Source organism: Lontra canadensis, unplaced genomic scaffold (assembly GCF_010015895.1).
Source record: "Lontra canadensis isolate GAN:19392208 unplaced genomic scaffold, GSC_riverotter_1.0 scaffold3, whole genome shotgun sequence".
NCBI lineage: Eukaryota > Metazoa > Chordata > Mammalia > Carnivora > Mustelidae > Lontra > Lontra canadensis.
Genome location: NW_022630997.1, coordinates 22925200 through 22944510, shown reverse-complemented (window position 1 = coordinate 22944510; position 19311 = coordinate 22925200). Strand labels below are relative to the sequence as shown.

At 42.4% G+C, this 19311-nt stretch overlaps 1 pseudogene; it reads right to left on the bottom strand.

The window, feature by feature from the left end:
- Positions 1 to 7256: 7256 nt before the first annotated feature.
- Positions 7257 to 9118, bottom strand: LOC116858184 (annotated as a pseudogene).
- Between the last annotated feature and the right edge of the window lie 10193 nt (positions 9119 to 19311).

Sequence of the window (19311 nt, the reverse complement as noted above, 5' to 3'; positions counted from 1 at the left end):
GAGAAGAAAGGAGAATTTGGCAGAGAGCAGCTGAGCCATGATGCAGTTCCAATAAAAGCATCCCTGTAGGGAGCTGAGATGCTCCTTCTCAGGAATCCCAAGTTGGAGCGAGGGGACCCACCAGAACTTTCCAGCTTCATGGAGATTAGTCACTGGATGTGGGCTGAAAGAAAGTATGGCCTGAGGTGAGGCTGTGTGTCAGCCACAGCAATCCTCACAGGCTAGCAAGGGCAGCAAAGGCTGTTTCTGGGAGTCCTCCCAGAAGCTGGGAAAGTAAGTCTTTTATTCCTGAAGGAGGATCTGGACAGTGTAACACAGCATCTCTCACAGGGGGAAAGAGAGAGAAGAGAGGGGGAGATCCCTAGGGGCTATCCATTTCCCGCTCATCCCTCATTAAAGCCAATGGCACTCCCTGTCCCTGAGTTCCTTGACGTACTTCTGGAGCCTTCTAATAACAACCCTGCCCCACCATGACCACACATACACGTCTGGCTTTGTTCTGTGTTAGTTTGAGTGGATTTCTGTAATTGCCACACAATTATCTTCACCTAAGAATGTTTAGGCGTAGTTACCTCAATGTGGGTACAATGCTGAGTACTAGATATTTCCATCTCCTTTTCCTCTGCTAGTCAAACTGTGGGATTTCTATTGATCTATCTTCAAGTTCACGGACTCTCTTCTCTGTCATCTCTCACTTCAAATTTCTTTAAAAAGTAATATTATATTACTTCAACTAGATCAGAGCTGCTCTACTTTTAAAAAGTTTTCTAATGTTTAAAAAAAAGCTTCAACTATGGAAATTTTAAAAAAATCTCCAATGTATTTTTGGCCAATGTCTTTCCATTGTGTTGTGGACCAATATATTTTGAAATTAGAATAAAAATGAATTACCAGAAAAATGTCCACATGCTTCGTTACTGTGGCAATGCCAAATTGCTGTGCAAGTTTCTCAACGTTTCCTCTCAAGTCCTGTACTCATTCTATCCCAAGCTGATTCCAAACTCCTCCTCGCCCGGCACTGGTCCTAGGACCACATCTGTAGGTATACTGCTAGTCAGTAAGGGCTCAACCCACTCAACACAGTTCTTACATGTTGATCTTCATGTGGGATATAGACGCATTTTAAGATGATTGCTATCAAGGGTATGGGGCATCCAGGACCACCCAGGCCTAGGAAGACCTTCAAATGTCCCTATAAAGTCCTAAAGGTGGAACTCAAAATCTGGCCAACTTCTCCTTCCACTCCACCATCATCCATTTCACCCACGCTCCCTTCATGCTCACAGTTTGCCAAATTATTCATCTGAGCATGTATTTGCTTCTGTGCCCAGTCTACCCCAACCATCAACAATTCCCTTTTCCTATTATTCTACCTTTGGAAATCTTAGTCCTCCTCCAACCAGCTAGATGTGGTTTCTCCTTTCTCCAGCTTCCTCAGACCATGGCTTTTACCATAAACAAGGCTCATAATTTATTCTGCCTTGTGTTATGGTTGGTTGTTGACCTATCCATCTCTTCTACCAGCCTACCTATCCCTGCTGGTCAGGACTTTGCCTTAGGGGTCTGTGATTCTTTTATCCTGTCCCACCCTCTATCCCTTGGAATAGTCCTACTTTGTAGAAAATCCATAAAGCTGGTGTAAATGAAATAGCTTTAAGCTCACCAGCTTCACCCCTCTTGTTCACGTATCTGAGAAGCAGCCTCCCCCCCTCATACATAGCCAATTTCCAGCCTCATAAAGAATCCTGGCCATGGGTTACCCCAAAAGAATAGACCTACCAAGCCCTCCTGCTTCCCAGGTATAACTGGGTGGTCTGGAAATAAAAGAGACACAATTTATTTCCTGAGTAAATCCTTATTCAAACACATGTGGCAAATCTACCTAAAACTTGATCCACAAAAATGAAGGGTGAGAACTAATTTAATTAATCCATGGAGACTGAAAGAATAGGAAGTGGGATACTAACAGTTCCAGAAAGTCTGTACCTTTTAAATTTCTATTCTCAAGAGGGATCCCCACCCATGGTCAGCACTACTCAGAGATGCCCCAAAGGGAGCATCTTCTCTAGCTGAAGCTTTTAACAATAATTCTCAGTAAAACTGTGTCCCAGAAACCAGTCCTCCCAATAGGGCCAGATCCCAGGACAACTGTTTTTTGTCCTTCATTCCTTTAACCCTATCTATCCACACATATTTAATAATTAAAAAAAAAAACTTTAGGAATTTTAATATTTTTAATTTAATATTATAATTTATATTTTAACATTTTAATTTCATGATAATAATAGTGGCACTTCTTAAGCACTTACTATGAGTTAGGCACTATACTAAGTGCTTTAACTGTATTATCATTCCATCCTCTATGATTCTGTGATAAGAGCATTGTTTTACAAATGAGAAAACTTAGGCTTAGAAAGCTAAGTAATTTGCCCAGTCATATATAGCCAGTTAAGAAGCAAAGTCAAGATTCATTTTGGATAGTATCCATCAGTGGCACCCTGCTATGAAGTACTTACAAACAAAATAAATACTAAAAATTCAGGACTCTGAATTCTTCTGCAGCTGGGTGGCACAGTCGACTGAGTGTCCAACCCTTGGTTTCAGCTCAGGTCAGGGTCTCAGGGTTGTGAGATAGAGCCCAGCATTGGGCTCTGTGCTCAGCACAAAGTCTGCTTGAGATTTTCCCTTTCTCTCCCTCTGCCCCTCAAGCCCTCTCATTCTCTCAAATAAGTAAATAAATCTTTAAAAAGAAAAATTCAGTGCTTTTGGGGCACCTGGGTGGCTCAGTGGGTTAAGCCTCTGCCTTCAGCTCAGGTCATGATCTCAGGGTCCTGAGATCAGGTCCCTACATCGGGCTCTCTGCTCAGCGGGGAGCCTGCTTCCCTTCCTCTCTCTCTCTCTGCCTGCCTCTCTGCCTGCTTGTGATCTGTCAAATAAATAAATAAAATCTTAAAAAAAAAAGAAAGAAAAATTCAGTACTTTTGTAAACTGCTGGAGAGACACCCTAATCAAGAACCTGGAGTATTCTAAGTACCCTATGACTACTGATTGGTTTTTACACCAACGGACACAGCAAGCTCAATTGTACCAAAAACTTTTCTTGGGTGCCTGGGTGGCTCAATTGGTTAAGCAACTGCCTTCAGCTCAGGTCATGATCCTGGAGTCCTGAGATCGAGTCCCACATCAGGCTCCCAGCTCTACGGGGAGTCTGCTTTTCCCTTTGACCTTCTCCTCGATCATGCTCTCTCTCACTGTTTCTCTCTCTCTCTCTCTGAAATAAATAAATAAATAAATAAAACTTTTCTTGAACATCTTCTATAGCCAAAGTGCTTGGAAGATGGTATGAAGAAAACAAAATGAGCAAGAAGTTGTCCCTACTCTTAAAGGATTTACATACCTCTGGGGTTTATTTCTAAAAGGCAGCATGCACAAACAACAAAGGGGGAAAAGTAAGTTCTATAGGGATCTAAAGGAGAAGTGAAACATGACCAGTGTTTTCTTGCCTTTTGCCTGTAGATCTATCCTGTTGGTGGCCACAATATTTCTCTCTTTAGAGCTGTGGACATAATGAGTAACAACACGTTTTCGACTCAGGTGGATCTGGGTTTGCATTTTACTGTTGCTACTCACAATGCTAGAGACTTAGGCAAGTTAATCATTAATCATTTCTCCACCCAGGTTCTGATCCCTGAGGAGACAGGGTGGTTAGGATTCTTTTGGTTATAAGTTGCTGAAATCCCAACTCAACTAGTTTAAATATATAAAAATACATAGCTTCAGAAATACCTGGACAAGATACTCAGATGATATTTTCATAAATCTGTTTTTCTCTGACTCGATTATTGACTACTTTCTAAGTCAGTCTCTCCTTTCATGGTGGAGAGATATCCATCAGCACCTCCAGCAGGACATCCTGATAGCTCAGCTGTGCCTAAAGGAAAGAGGGTATTCCTTTTCCAGTAGTTCTAGCAAAAGTTGGGGGCTGATGCTCACTGGCCCAGTGCCCATCCCCAAAGCAATTGTTCTGGCTAAGGACAGAAGGGTCTGATTGGCCAAGCACGGGTCATATGCCCACCCCTGGAACCCATGGGCGATAACCACGTGCAATGAGAGTGAGGTAAGAGTATTTCCCTAAAGTGAAATTGTAGTGCTATTAAAAAGAAAGAAAGGATGTTGAACAGGCAAAACAACAAAAGTCGTCAGCCAAAGGTGTGGTCTCTGTGGAGAATCTCCATTTAGAGGGCTGGAGTTACTAGGGAAGAGGCCACACCCTTAGATGTGTCTAGAATCCCTTCGCTAAAAGGTTTCAAAGAGTCCTTCCAGCTCTTATTTTGCAAAACTTGACAAAATACAATCTCCCATCTTTGTCTATTATTCATGATGATTCACTGTTACAATTTCTATATACATCTTTAAATGGTGTTCTCTCAAACATTCTGTTTTAAAATATTTAAACTGATATCCTCTGTTTCAAAATGATGTTTTCCCAAGTGAAGTCAAACTGTCAATTCTGATTCCGTGGCCTCCCATCCCTGGGAAATGAGAGCAAGCATTCCTAGATCACATTTTGTTCTCCTGGATGTGTTTCGGCTTCAGCTCAATCTTTATCTGGCAAGGGCAGCTTTCTCCTTGCTCTAATCACCTTGAGCTTGGCTTGAAGATTAAAATCTTAGAGGCTCTTTCCTGGCCCAGGACTTTTCCTGACTTAGCTTTCCCACAGGTGTCTAGTCATTAGCTGGAAATTATCATAGCTCAATCTTAGCAGAGAAGAGAAGAACATAAAACACTGACTTCTGTTAATAATGGTTCCCGGAACTGGTTTTGCAGCCCCCACCCCCAAGAAACCCCTAGAAAGCAAACTATCTACACAGGTTCCTGGGACCCCACCTCAGGGCCACTGAAACTGAATCCTCAAAGAACAGGACCTAGGAGTTTTTATTTTGAAACATTCTTTAAGTGATTGTGATGTTGCTAACCCATCACCAGTCCACTTGCTGGGCCTCTACTCTAAATAACCACATTGTGGGGCACCTGGGTGGCTCAGTAGGTTGAGTGACTGCCTTCGGCTCAGGTCATGATCCTGGAGTCCCAGGGTGGAGTCCCACATCGGGCTCCCTGCTCAGTGGGGAATCTGCTTCTTCTCTGACCTCTCCTCTCGTTCTCTGTCTCACTCTCTCTCTCTCTCTCTCAAATAAATAAATAAAAATCTTTAAATACATACATACATACATACATACATATGTAAATGAATAACCATGTTGAACCAAGCAGGGGCATGTCAGGAGCACAAAGCCTGTGGTTACAAAAGTTGGCCAAAGCTTTTGGACATGTTAGCTTTAAGGATCACCTAAAACAAGACATTGAGTTTCTTTTGGCCTTAGTTTTTTCTATATTAGAACTAGATCAGGTCGAAAATCTGTAACTGTTACAATGGAGGAAAACGTGGCTTGGAAATTTGGAGCTTTTGGCCCAATTCAACCACCTTTATAGTTCTGTGACCTTGAGAAGTCACTTTCACTCCCTGGCTCACAAATTCTTCTCTTTAAAAATTAGTTAACTGGAGTACATGAGTTACAATTCTAAGATAGCTGTAAGATAACAATTAAGCCTTAGATAATTCTCCAAACTAATCTGTCAAGATGTGCAGTATGAACAAGCTGTTGATCATGATTTCCTGTTGACTTGGGTTTGCTGGGTTGAGAATCTGCAAGAAGCATTTGGTATGTTGGTGTTTAGTGGATATGACATTTCACTACACCAAATGGGAATGAAATATTTTTAGCACAGAATTCTCTAAGTTTTAGTAAAGAGGGCTTGTTCTGTGAATGGAGTGTGAACAAGCAGAGATACTATTTTAAAAGACCAAATATAACCCCCTCCCCATCACAAAATAGTCATATGTGTACATATTTTCACCACAAAGCTTGAAGAGCTTACCCCTTTTTATATCTCCGAAAAGGCAGTATTCCATCTACTTTAATAACTCTACTGGCTCACACACATTCCTCTTGTCTTTGCATGGCCTATTTATGATCAATAGGCTAAAATATTGCTAATGATTGAAAGCAATAATAATAGCTACCATTGAGATGCCTGGATGGCTCAGTTAAGTGTCTACCTTCGGCTCCGACCATGATCTCGGAGTCCTGGGATCAAGTCCCGCATCGGGCTCCTTGCTCAGCAGGGAACCTGCTTCTCCCTCTGACTGCCGCTCCCTCTGCTTGTGCGTGCACAGGCTCTCTCTCTTTCGCTGACAAATAAATGAATAAAATCTTTTAAAAAAAATAATCATAGCTACCATTTATTGAGCACTTACACTGTGCTGAACATGTGCTGAATATTTTATATGTATTTAGTCATTCAACCCCTGCAACGATGCTATTATTATCATTTTTTTCTAAAGAAAAAATGGAAGTTCAGAGAGGTGGAGAAGTCTACCTAAGGCATTCCACTAACACACAGCAGAACCAGGATTCAAACCAGATCTCTCTGCAACCAGAGACCTAGTGATTGACTTACACTCATATACTTAACTCTGATTGTTATCTGTCAGGATAAACCTGGTTATTTGGTAATACTTTGGTAACACTGAAATCTTACTGGCTTAAAATAATAAAGACATTTCTTATGTATGTTACTAAGAGCACTATTTTAAGTCATCATAATGTGCATGCATTGATACACTCATTGATGGCATAGCCACTATCTGGGACGTTACTAAGTAACAATATCAGAGGGAAAAAGAGCCAGGGCAAAGTATGCATGACTGCTACTACTGCCTTGATTAGAATTCTTTATCTGATTCTTTAAAAACTGCCTTCTTTTCTTCTCTTTTCATAACCCTCCCAACTGGCTTATTTTATTGGAGAAGGTCACGTGGAGTTAAGGTGAAAAGAGTTGGGACCTGAGGTCGGGGAGAACACCCTCCCTTCTCGATACATGCCCACTGCCTCAAATAAAAAAAAAAAATAATAACCAACTGTGGGAGAGCAGAGGAGACAGCAACTGAGGATGGGGAACACAGAACCCCGGGGCAGCAGAAGAGACCGTGCATGTGCTGGGAGGTCTGGAGGCAGTGGCAGTACGAGTAACGTGAGTGGGTCTCTTCCACATAGATCTATGTAAGTCTAGAAAGAGAAGTTGTTCGCTTTACCTTGCTCTCCCCTCTGCTCTGAGCTCCTTGCTACAGCTCCAGCTCCTCTTTCCACACGAGGGCCAAGGGAAGAACGTGGTGAGCAAGTCATCACCCAATGTGATCAGACCCACGCTTCCATCAGCTTCTGGATATTCAGTGCTATTACAGGATCATTTACGTTTTCACTGAGTGCCTAGGGGTCCTTCTGCATCTGTTCCAGGATAAGCCGCATGACCGGGTCACTCGTTATCCGCTGCACCTGCAGGCTGTCGTGTGGGTTGTGCTAGGCCATCATACGGCGTTGGTAACTGTCTGCCTCCTTAACTGTTGGAGTACAGATCTAAGACCTTAAGTTTTTCTAACTTAACAACATCCCTGGCATTCGTATAGTCTTTCGTGTCCTCTAGCGCAGCTGCTTGCCGAGTGTAAGCAGCAGAAGAGGGTAGGTTCCAGATGGATGCATTCCTCACAGTCCTTGAGCACCAGCCGAAACTCCAGGAGTTTGGTGGATCAGGCAGCTTGATTGCTGTACAATTTGGCATCTCTTGGGTTCTGTTTGATGGCTTCTGTGTAATAATACTTCATGGCCTGGGGAGAGTCCCCTTTCTAAAAACATTTATTCCCTTTTGTTCTTCTCCTCCAAGGCCAGGTCAGGGTTTACATAAGCCAGCCACTCTTGGTCCTTGAGAGTTTTCTCCACCTTTTGGCATTTTTTTTTTTTTTAAGATTTTATTTATTTGACAGAGAGAGAGATCACAAGTAGGCAGAGAGGCAGGCAGAGAGAGAGGGGGAAGCAGGCTCCCCGTTGAGCAGAGAGCCCAATGCGGAACTCCATCCCAGGACCCTGAGACCGCGATCTGGGGGCAGAGGCTTAACCCACTGAGCCACCCAGGCGCCCCGCTTTTGGCATTTCTTCAGCACATCTGGGGTTCGGGGCTTTGCCAAAGACTTGTTATAGAAATAGATGGCATCTTTGCCCTTTTCTTCTTTGAAGTAGGAGTTGCCGTCTCTGGCCATACCACCCTGAACTTGCCCATTCTCGTCTTAAGTAGGAGTTGTCGATTTGAGCATAAGCTTTGGCAGTCTGTCGACAGTCTTCTCGGTTTTCATGCCCCACCTTGATGGCTTTCTCAAAAAGCTCCCGGCATTTACTGTAGTCTCCCTTCTCGAAGTACACAGCTGCTTGACTGGTCATGTGTGGGTCATACTGGTGGGATCCAGGTCCTTGGCTCTGTCATAGCGCTTAAGGCTATGTCAAAGTCTTGTTTTTGGCCTCGCTCCCCAACTCTTTTTCTTTCAGTGCCTGCTTCTTCTTCGGTGCAGGATCTTGTTCCACTGGCACGGGCTGGGTATCCTTTTTGGGAGGAGGTGGTGATGGCACTATTGCAACTCCTTCCTCCTCATCCGTGCTGCCCAGATCGACTCCCAGGAGGACACTGAGAGTAGTCATGATCCGGGATCTTACAGATTGGCACCCAGGTCAGACGGCTTGTTTCATAGTTGTTCTATCAGTTGCTGGTACATAGGATCAGTGAGCAGCGTCCTTGTCCTGGGATCACCCTCTGACTTCTGGTACAGACTGGACATGTTGAAAGGATTCATGAAATTCCTCTCTGCACAACCGAGCCTCCATATTCTGTAAGCCTTCTTTGAACTGAGCATTATTTGCTTCATGTTTTAAACCTTCTTTGTAGGTTCCCTTGGCTTCTTCAGATCAGTGTAAGAATTCAAAAGCTGCTGCTTTTCGTGAATGGCCCTTGCCCCAGTCAGGCTTTAAGTCAATAGTTTTGCAACCATCACCATCCTCATAAGCCTTCTAGTAGTCAACTTTCTTGGTGTAGGCTGCCCAGCAATTGCTGTAAAGCATGTGGTTCTGGGGATCTAACTTGCCTCAGAGGAGCACTGTAGCATCGATGTAGTCATCGATGTTGCCGGCACTCAGGGCCTATGACCCTTCTCTTTTAGCTCATTGACCTACTCCATAGCCCGGCCCAGAACCCAGTTGAATCAATTCCATCCACTCCATGTTCTCAACCCTTAAAAATTATTTTAATTTCATACTTTGATAACTTTTTTCAAGGGAAGTTTCCCCCAAAATAGAGAAATTAAAAGGGCCTAAGCCCTTGGAGATGTCACTGCTAGTTTGATGAAGATTTTACTGTCTTGTCCTCCTAATCTGAGGCCAATATGCTGTGTCGTTGTCAGTGACATGAGCCAGATGGCCATATTTGTAATATTTACACTGGAATGGGGCAAAGTGCAGACCATTTATATATATACACATCTGCTAAAAGGCTCCTCCATGACAAAGAAGAAAGGTTACATGGTAGGTGGATTCTCCTAGAAGTACAGCCCAAGCATGGCACTACCAGCCTACATTGGTGTGCTAGGAAGGCCCAGAGGGGCCAGTGCAAGACTCTGAGGAGGTCTACAATGTACAATAAAATTTGGTAGGTATTACTGCTCCCTGATGACCCAGCACATTGGGCTATCTCAACCTAGTCTCCCTTATCTTCAGGATACCTCATTTCACCTCTGTCAGCATCTTTCCAACCTTCTCCCCTTCACTTTCAGTTGAAAGGGTCAACTTGATGCTGACATTTGAGATTTCTGCAATGCTCAGCTACTGCTTCAAGGATGCTATAGTGGATGAATCATAACAATAACAACTATTATTATGCTATAGAAAGAGGTTTCCTCTTTAGAGGCTCCTAAATAGAAACTATCATAATATGTGGGGATGAGGTCAAGAGATATCACTGTCTGATAACAGACTGAATGAGTCAGGGCGTAGTTGATGAGCTCAGACATTTCCTGGACATATTTCAGGGCCCTTCCCAGAAATAACCCATTATCCATTGTGATAGGTGCCAGAATCATTCTTCCAGGCACGTTAGATAAACTACATGGAAGCTGCTGGCTCCATGCCAGCCTCCTTTATAATGAGAGGGTTTGGTATCTCCTTAATAATAAGAGGGATTGCAGAGGAAGAAGGGTTGGAGGATAAGAATTGCAGCCTCTTGGGGCGCCTGGGTGGCTCAGTGGGTTAAAGCCTCTGCCTTCGGCTCAGGTCATGATCCCAGGGTCCTGGAATCGAGCCCCGCATCGGGCTCTCTGCTCAGTGGGGAGCCTGCTTCCTCCTCTCTCTCTCTGCCTGCCTCTCTGTCTACTTGTGATCTCTGTCTGTCAAATAAATAAATAAAATCTTCCAAAAAAAAAAAAAAAAAAGAATTGCAGCCTCTTGGGGGAGAGGGACACCACCCAGTGGTTAACAAGAGGAGTATGCCCATTGTGGCCAGCAGAGGGCAGCAGAACCAGACTACTCCGGCAGGTTGCCCTGGGACCCTATGATCCCGCGGCATCTGCTGTGAACATCAGTGCTCCAGGAGACCAGGACCACAAAGGGTAGTCCCTAAAAAGGATACAGCTAAAGTGGGAAAGGAAGTTTGGGGAAAGAGATTTCCTTCCCAGTGATGATATTCTTTCCTAAAATCAATCCATGGTCCAGCCTCCTGGAAGATGAATCTTCCAAAGCCTGGCCATCCCAAGAGGACAGTCAGAAGAATAGTGATTTTGATCATGCAAAGCTGAAGACTAGAACATAAACTCCTAATGTCTCCATCAAGATAGAAACAATTCATAAAATTCAGCCTGAAACAGTCACTCATGCTTCCCTATATGCCCTAACAGATTTACCATCGCATTGCCTGTGCCACCAATGTCCACCACCTCCACTATAAAGAGGGATAATATAAACACCTTGCTCTCATCTTCCCAACAGATGTCCTGCCTTCCATCTTCTTTTCCAGAAGGTCAGTGTTCTCACTCAGAGGGTGGTGAGTATGGGCAATACGCTCAGAAAGGGTCTGCTTCATTGCCTCCCGTTCTTCTTCGGTTAAGCCAGAGATGACTGAGATAGTTGAATTTTACTGCCCTTGAAAAATAGCAAGACTCCTTACACCCCACATGCAGAGATAGGGCCAAGGGTCAAGCATACCACTAAAAATTACTGCTAATAAGATGACTGTCCCAGAGGGTCGGGGCAGATGCTTAGATGCTTAAAGGAAATTGTGGCTAGTTTTGTTATCAAAAAATGTAAGTCTAACCAGGCAAAAATGTTGATGTCAATGTATTTCCAGTCCTTCCCCTGGCCCTGGAAACTAAAGAAGGTTCTGCCTTTTTCTTTTCAGTTTCTTCCTTTCTCACGGTCCTCCCAGCAGGCTCCTGTTTTAGGGTCTCTCGTGAGGCAGATTTGGGAGGAGAATAACACAAAGAAACTCACAGATCAGGCTGAAGGAGGATGTCCAAATCTGTGTTTTAGAAGAGAGAGGCCCAGAAGCAGCTGTGGAAGGGGAGTGGGTGGGTGAGGACATGGGGATTCTAAGAAGTGTTTCTGTGAGTTACAGCCTTTCCTGACATGAAAAAAAGAAATGTTGCTCGACTGTGTTCATTTGGTGCAAGTCCTCTTTGAGAATGAAGACCCTATGAATCATAGTTCCAATAGAATTATGGAAGACACTAACATAATTCTGCCTCTTCCTTTGAACAATGATTTGCATAATTTGAGTAGGTTATCCTGTAGCTCATGAGGAGTGTGGAAAATTACCTAACTCACAGAATCTCAGCATACCAAAAACCAAGCAAATCAAAAGCCAAAAATACTTATCAAAACTCTCTCATTTCTGATCTTCATTTCCATGTTGTTGCACCTAAAGCTTTTTAGAATCATCTTTGCTGCTTGAAAACTGTTGGAGATATTTCCACTCCATCGCTCTTGGAAAGTTTCTTTTTCTAGGGACCGTTAGCTTTACTATCTCTTTACACAGCTTGAGGCTGTCCTGCAAAAGCTCTCACCATGACCCAGACTGACCAGGCTGATGCCTTCTTGTATTGATGCCTCCCCCACATGACAGCCAGTGATCTTGGTTCGGTGACTTTTTCTGTCCTTTTCACTTCCATAATTGAAGGCATTTAAAGAAGAATACAGTTGCTGGGTGTTATTACAAATCCAAGGCCCAAAGGCACTTAATCAATTAAATGTTACATGTGGATTGAGGGTGACACCAGAGTAACAGGCATGGGGACAAGAGTGGCTTTTCCTTCTTAAAAAAGGAAAACAAACAGAAGAGGTAACATTACCTAGAGAAAATCTCCTGGTTACAGATAGAATTTTGATATCTGAGTAGCTGGGATTTCCTCTCTCTCTCCCAGATTTTTTTCTTCATTGGAGGAAGATGAGGGCAGAGATAACTGAGAGGAGCTGGAATTCACTGGGGAAATTATCTCAGAGACCAGCTATGGATGAAGGCACCACAGAAACAGGTCCCTATGTAACCATGGTGACAAGCAGAGGAAGGAAGTGGTGGGAAGAGGAGGGAGCAAAGAGCCAGTGCAGTTAGAGGGCAGGAGAGAAGGCTGGGAGGGGAGGGGACACCCAGGTCAACATGGTGAGTAACAGGAGCTTTTAAGCTAAATTCAGGGGGTTTGTTGTTGTTGTTGTTTTAAAGATTTTATTTATTTATTTGAGAGAGAATGAGTGAGAGAGAGCAAGACAGAGGAGAAGGTCAGAGGGAGAAGCAGACTCCCCAAGGAGCTGGGAGCCCGATGCGGGACGAGATCCTGGAAGTCTGGGATCATGACCTGAGCCGAAGGCAGTCGCTCAACCAACTGAGCCACGCAGGCGCTCCTAAATTCAGGTTTTTAAAAGAAGAAAGAATTTGTGACTGCAATTAACTAGGAAGGCAGGATGCATGTTACATTATGGATTCCTTTTACATTTAGAAAATGCTTTAAATGTTTCTAGAGTTTAGCTATTTTAACAAAGCGAGATTAGGAGTGAGCAGTGGAAAGTTGTGGTTGGGTTGGGGTGGGGATGGGGAGGGTTGGAGGAGAAAGGAATGCACACTCAGAACTGCCCAGAAGCCTAGAGACTGCGGGCATCTAGAGTCAACACAGCACCCGGCTGCCTCCTAGTGGCAGCTGTCTTCAAATCCTTTACCGAGGCGGAAGTGGAAAAACCAACACCGGAAGTACAGGATGCCCACAAGCAGCAAATGTGAATACAGGATGTCCGTTAATTTTGCATGCAGCAAATAGTATCTTAGTAGGTTTATGTTCCATGGCAACCCACTAATTAAATGTCGTCTTGTTCTCTCATCCCCTGTATGTTTAAAAAAGAAAGGAGAGAGACAAGGAGGGCGAAAAGAAAGGAAGGGAGGGAGGGAGAGAGGATCTGAACATGGCATGATTCGTTTCTAATTATTGACACACACTCCATTCCTGCTCGCTCCTCTCTCTCTTGCCATCACAGAACTTTCCCTAACTATTCCCTACTCAGTGTCTTCAAACAATTCCATCAGAACAAAACCACACACAATCAAACCAAACCTCTCTGATTCCTACAAGCTCAGGCTGTCTTTTCCTGGCGACTACCCGTGTGTGACGACCTCGCCTCCTGCCTCACCTGGAGCCTTCACACTGACCTCACTAAGCGTTCTTGCAGCTGCCAGTTGCTCCTGCGGGATCCATACCTGTACCAGTTGACCCCACCTCTGAGCAACCTGCGGGCACTTTTCTCAGGTCTTTTTTTTTTTTTTTTTAAAGATTTTATTTATTTATTTGACAGACAGAGATCACAAGTAGGTAGAGAGGCAGGCAAAAAGAGAGGGGGAAGCAGGCTCCCTGCTGAGCAGAGAGCCCGAAGTGGGGCTCGATGTGGGGCTCCATCCCAGGACCTTGGGATCATCACCTGAGCCAAAGGCAGAGGCTTTAACCCACTGAGCCACACAGGCGCCCCAACTTTTCTCAGGTCTTTGTCCATGATTAATGCACAACTCTTAAAGTGCCCACCAATTAAGTGGCAGATATCAATAAATTCCATCACAGCAATACTTCAAAGAAGTGTTTTACAAAACAGATCGATGTCTACGGTTCAGCAGTGGTACTGATGTTCTCTGATGGATTTTTCTCACTCATGCCTCCTCAGCTCTGGCCCTAACCAAGCACCACTACAGAAAAAAAACCAAACACAAGAAAAGAAATGGGTTCACACATCATTTGGGTTAAGGTGCTAAAAGCATCCTGTATTATTTGAGGAGTTGTGTGTTTTACTGTATGGATGTCACAACTCAGTGAAAGATAAAATATTAAGTGGGCTGCTGCCCACAGTAATTCATAACCACATCATCCCTTTTATTCCTTCCTAACAATGATCACAATCTAGTGTTTATGTTGATTCATTTACTGCCTGTCTTCCCCCTCAATCGGAGTTGGCATAATGATGACCCATTGTCCAAATTCAGCCACCATCTGTTTTTGTAAATTAAGTTTTATTGGAACTCAGCCATGTCTGTTCATTGACTATTGTCTGTGGTTGCTTTTCGGCTACAACAGCAGAGCTGAGTAGTTATGACAGAGATTTCGTGGCCCCACAAAACCTAAAATGCTTACTATCCAAGCAAAATTTGACAACCCCTGACATTTGACAACTGTAAGTTTCATGAAGGTAAGAACTGTGTTGGTCTTGCTCGTCTCTATCTTCAGGGTCCAAACAGTGCCTGGCCCAAACTCAGCAACCCTTCAATAAGTGTTGGCTCTCCATTATGCTTTCAGCCAACTTGCCCCTACTGCAGTCTCCTAATTGCTCATCAGAGCCTGGATCCTGGCCAGGTGCCTACAAACTAGAGGTTCTTGCCATCTGCCATCCCTTCCTAGCCCTGCCTTCTTACTCTGTACCTCCAACTGGTGCTCCTGAAAAGTGATCTGATCACAACCCACAAGCCCACACCACAAAGCTTCCTCTTGGTTGTGGCCATCAGAACCATGTTTTGTAATCAACAGTTATGTGGCCAATCCATTCTTTATAATCACAAAAGCATTCCTATTTAAAATTTCATTCTTTTATGATTCAGCTTCTTGACAACATACTTATTTAGGTATTTTTCTATTATAAAAATGATATACAAGTACAACATAAAATTTTGGAAATACAGAAAATAAAAGGATAAATCACCAAAAGACAACCACTTTCATCATTTTGATGTAGTTTCTTTCCATTCTTCTAACTTCCTGAGTTTCTTTCTTTCTTTCTTTTTTTTTTTTTTTTGGTTTTTTGTTTTTTTGGGCTTTTTGGGGGGGTTCTTTTTTTTAAAACACACTTGTTTAAAACAACAAAAAATGTCTGAAGGCAATTTTTTTTCTCTTGCATTATAAAAGCATTTTTATATGCACATTCTTTGTAAATTATTATTTTTAGTACCTGCACAATATTACATTGAATGAGTATATTTATGAAATGTTTCCCTATTGTCAAAAACATATTTTTTTAAGATTTTATTTATTCATTTGACAGAGAGAGAGAGATCACAAGGAGGCAGAGAGGCAGGCAGAGAGAGAGGAGGAAGCAGGCTCCCCACTGAGCAGAGAGCCCTATGCGGGGCTTGATCCCAGGACCCAGAGATCATGACCTGAGCTGAAGGCAGAGGCTTTAACCCACTGAGCCACCCAGGTGCCCCGTCAAAAAATATTTTTAATATATCCAGATTTTTATAACCCCCCCCAAAATTATGAACATCTTTATCCATGTAGCTAGCTTTCTTTCCCCTACCTTTTGGATTACCTCCTCAAGTCAGATATCCAGAAGCAGAATTACTGGATCAAAGGATTTTGGTTTTTTGTTTGTTTTGATACGTATTGTCATCATCACTTTTTAAAAGGCATAAAAATCTCTGGATAAAGTTCTCAAAGTAAATATACTCATAATCTTCTTTCCTGTACCCCAAATCCCTTAGAATGAGATAATATATTAAGATATATATTTATACACTATTCTCAAAACACAAGAGAAAAATCTCAGTGGCTCAAAACAGAGAGTAAAACTTAAACAATAAGGAAAGTGTTAAGTCACAGGAACTGAAGATGGGACTGGAGCCAGGCAGGCAGAAGTGGGGTTAAATACCTCCTAGAAAAAGCCAGAATACACCTTCTGTAACAAGAACCTGAGCTGGGCTTCCCACCCAAGAAAGGTGGGTGATATCGCTCCATCCATGCATCTAGAATTGTTGCAGAAACACACTACTTACTCAGGGCCAGTGTCCATAGCAGAGTCCCCTTCTGGTCTATACCATGTGAATTGTGGAGAATTGTCTCTCCGGAAATGGGGAGTCCTGAGCTGAACTACAAATATATGACATTGGTTGAGTCTGGTCAACCTATAAGATCAAGGCTAAGGCAGCTAAGAAATTACCTCACAGACAAGGCAGGTATAGAAGAAAATTCCCACACAATATGAGATTTCCAAGAAAAGTTTAAAAACATGTTTAGGGGGCGCCTGGGTGGCTCAGTGGGTTGAAGCCTCTGCCTTTGGCTCAGGTCATGATTTCAGGGTCCTGGAATCGATCCCTGCATCGGGCTCTTCGCTCAGTGGGGAGCCTGCTTCCCCCTCTCTCTCTGCCTGCCTCTCTGCCTACTTGTGATCTCTCTGTCTGTCAAATAAATAAAATCTTTTAAAAAAAATAAAAAATAAAAAAAATAAAAACACGTTTAGTGCAATGAAAAGTAGTCACAAAAGAGAGATTTATATCTTGAGGTGACAGATATACAAGAATCTGAAAAGAAGTTTGAAATGAAGCTGTCTGAAACCTTCAGAGAAAAAAATAAGGTAACATTAATAAAATCAATAGGATATTCTAAAACTGGAATAGGTAAATAATGAAAAGAAAAAAACAAAAACAAAAACTCATCCACCCCCGCACTTAAAAACCATACCAGTCCTTAAAGGAACTGTACTTCACTACATTGACAGAAGAGGGTGATCTTGAACAAGCAATGGCAAATTACTTTATATCCCATGACAAGAAATTAAGCACCATAAATTCACACAAAGCTACTCCAGGGGGAAGAAAACAACTAAGATAAAAATAGCTCAGCTGAAGAAAATTTTTACCAAAAATCAACCACAGAGTAACCACAAAACACAAAAATCCAAATGGAATTAATACCTTAAATAAACATCTGAAAATATGAAAAATTACCTTAAATCAGAAATTCAAAATCCAAGAACAGAAATGGACAAAGTGATAGATGATAGATAGATAGACAGATTGATCAAAGTCAGGAAAGAAAAGACAAAATCATCTTAGGAATGAAAGCTCTATTACAAGTACCCAATGGAGAACAGACTCAAATGAAGTTTTAATAGAGTATTGAGGAAAGGGAGGAAGATAAACAAGAAAATGAAATAAAATAAAGAAGTAAAAAGATTCAGAGAGAAAGTGATTGAAATGGAAGACAAAAAATTAAGGATATAGATCATCCTAACCCCTGAAGAAGACATGAAACACTGGAATAAAACTTGTATTTAAACCTACAATCCAGGCGCACCTGGGTGGCTCAGTCGTTAAGCATCTGCCTTTGGCTCAGGTCATGATCCCAGGATGCTGGAATCCAGCCCTGCATTGGGTTCACTGTGAGGCGGGAAGCCTGCTTCTCCCTCTCCCATTCCCCCCATTTGTGTTCCTTCTCTCTCTGTGTCTTTCTCTGTCAAATAAATAAGTAAAATCTTTAAAATAAATAAATAAGTAAACCTACAATCCAAAATGGAGCCATATACCATGTTCAGGTACTAGAAGATTCAACATTATTAAGATGTCAGTGTTCCTCAGACTGGACTATAGACTTGTCTATGAAAAACTCTTTGTTTCTCCTTTCTTCTCATACTTAAATTCTTCTGGCAATGTTGGGTATTAGAAGTGTGGCTCTGTTCCTACACCCACCAACTCTCCAATACCAGCTGAGTGTCCTATAGCTCAACTCAGTTCTGTACTACCTGCAGTTAGCATTAGATCCACAAATTAAGAGCTCAGTACCACAAGATTGTCCCCACTTCTGATGCCTATTTAAGTACCAGATTATCTCTTATACTTCTGACCAACAACCTGCTATCAGTCAGGGTTCCTGTAACTCCTTCCTCAGGTCTGATAACTTGCTGGAACAGGTCACAGATATCAGGGAAACACTTACTATATTTAGTATATAACAAAAGACATGATCAAAGACACAGAGGAACATCCAGGTAAAGAGATGCATCGGGCAAAGTCTGGAAGTTTCCCATATGTAGGAGCCCCTGTCTCTGTGGAGATGGAGTGTACCACCTTCTCAGTACATGGATGTGTTCGCCAACCCAGAAACTCTCCAAACCCTATACTTTTGGGATTTTTATGGAGGTTGTATTGTGTAGACATGATTGATCATTAATTTAATCTCTAGCTCCTTCCACTTTCTCAAAGAATAGTGGGCAGGGCTGAAAGTTCAAAGCTTCTAATTGCGGTTACATCTTTCTGGTGACCAGCATGCATCCTGAAGCTATCCAGGAACCCACAAAGAGTCACCTCACAAAAAAACATTCCTATTGGGGCACCTGGGTGGCTCGGTCAGTTAAGCAGTTAAGTGTCTGTCTTCAGCTCAGGTTATGATCATGGAGTTCTGGGATCAAGCCACATTGGGCTCCATGCTCAGCTAGGAGTCTGCTTCTCCCTCTTCCTCTGCTCCCTCCCCTGGCTCATGCTCTCTCTCTCTCTCTCTAATGCTCTCCCTCAAATAAATAAATAAAACCTTTAAAAAACAAAACAAAACAAAAAAACATTTCTACCCCAGGAAATCCCAAGAGATTTAGGGGATTTATGTTAGAAACCAAGATCAAAGACTAAATATTAGAGCAGAATATGCTACTTGTGCTCTCAACACTTAAGAAATTGCAAGGGCTTTAGGATCTCTGTGCCAGGAACCAGGGACGGAAATATATATATATATATATACACATATATATATATGTGTGTATATATATATGTGTATATATATATTTTTTTCCTATTATTTCACAAGACTCAGTATTGTTAGGATATCAGTTCTCCCCAAATTGAAATATGACTCAATCCCAATCAAAATCTCCATAAACTTTACTGTAGGACTTGATAAGCTATTTCTAAAACTCATACAGAAATGTAAAAACCTAGAAAAGCCAAAACAATTTTGAAAGAAAAGAACAAAGTTGGAGGACTTACAATACTTGATTTTGAGCCATAAGCAAGAAGAATGGCATTCAATAGGATATCACTTCATATCTGTTAGAATGTCCATCATCAAAAAGATAGGAGATAACACATGCTGGCATGCATGTG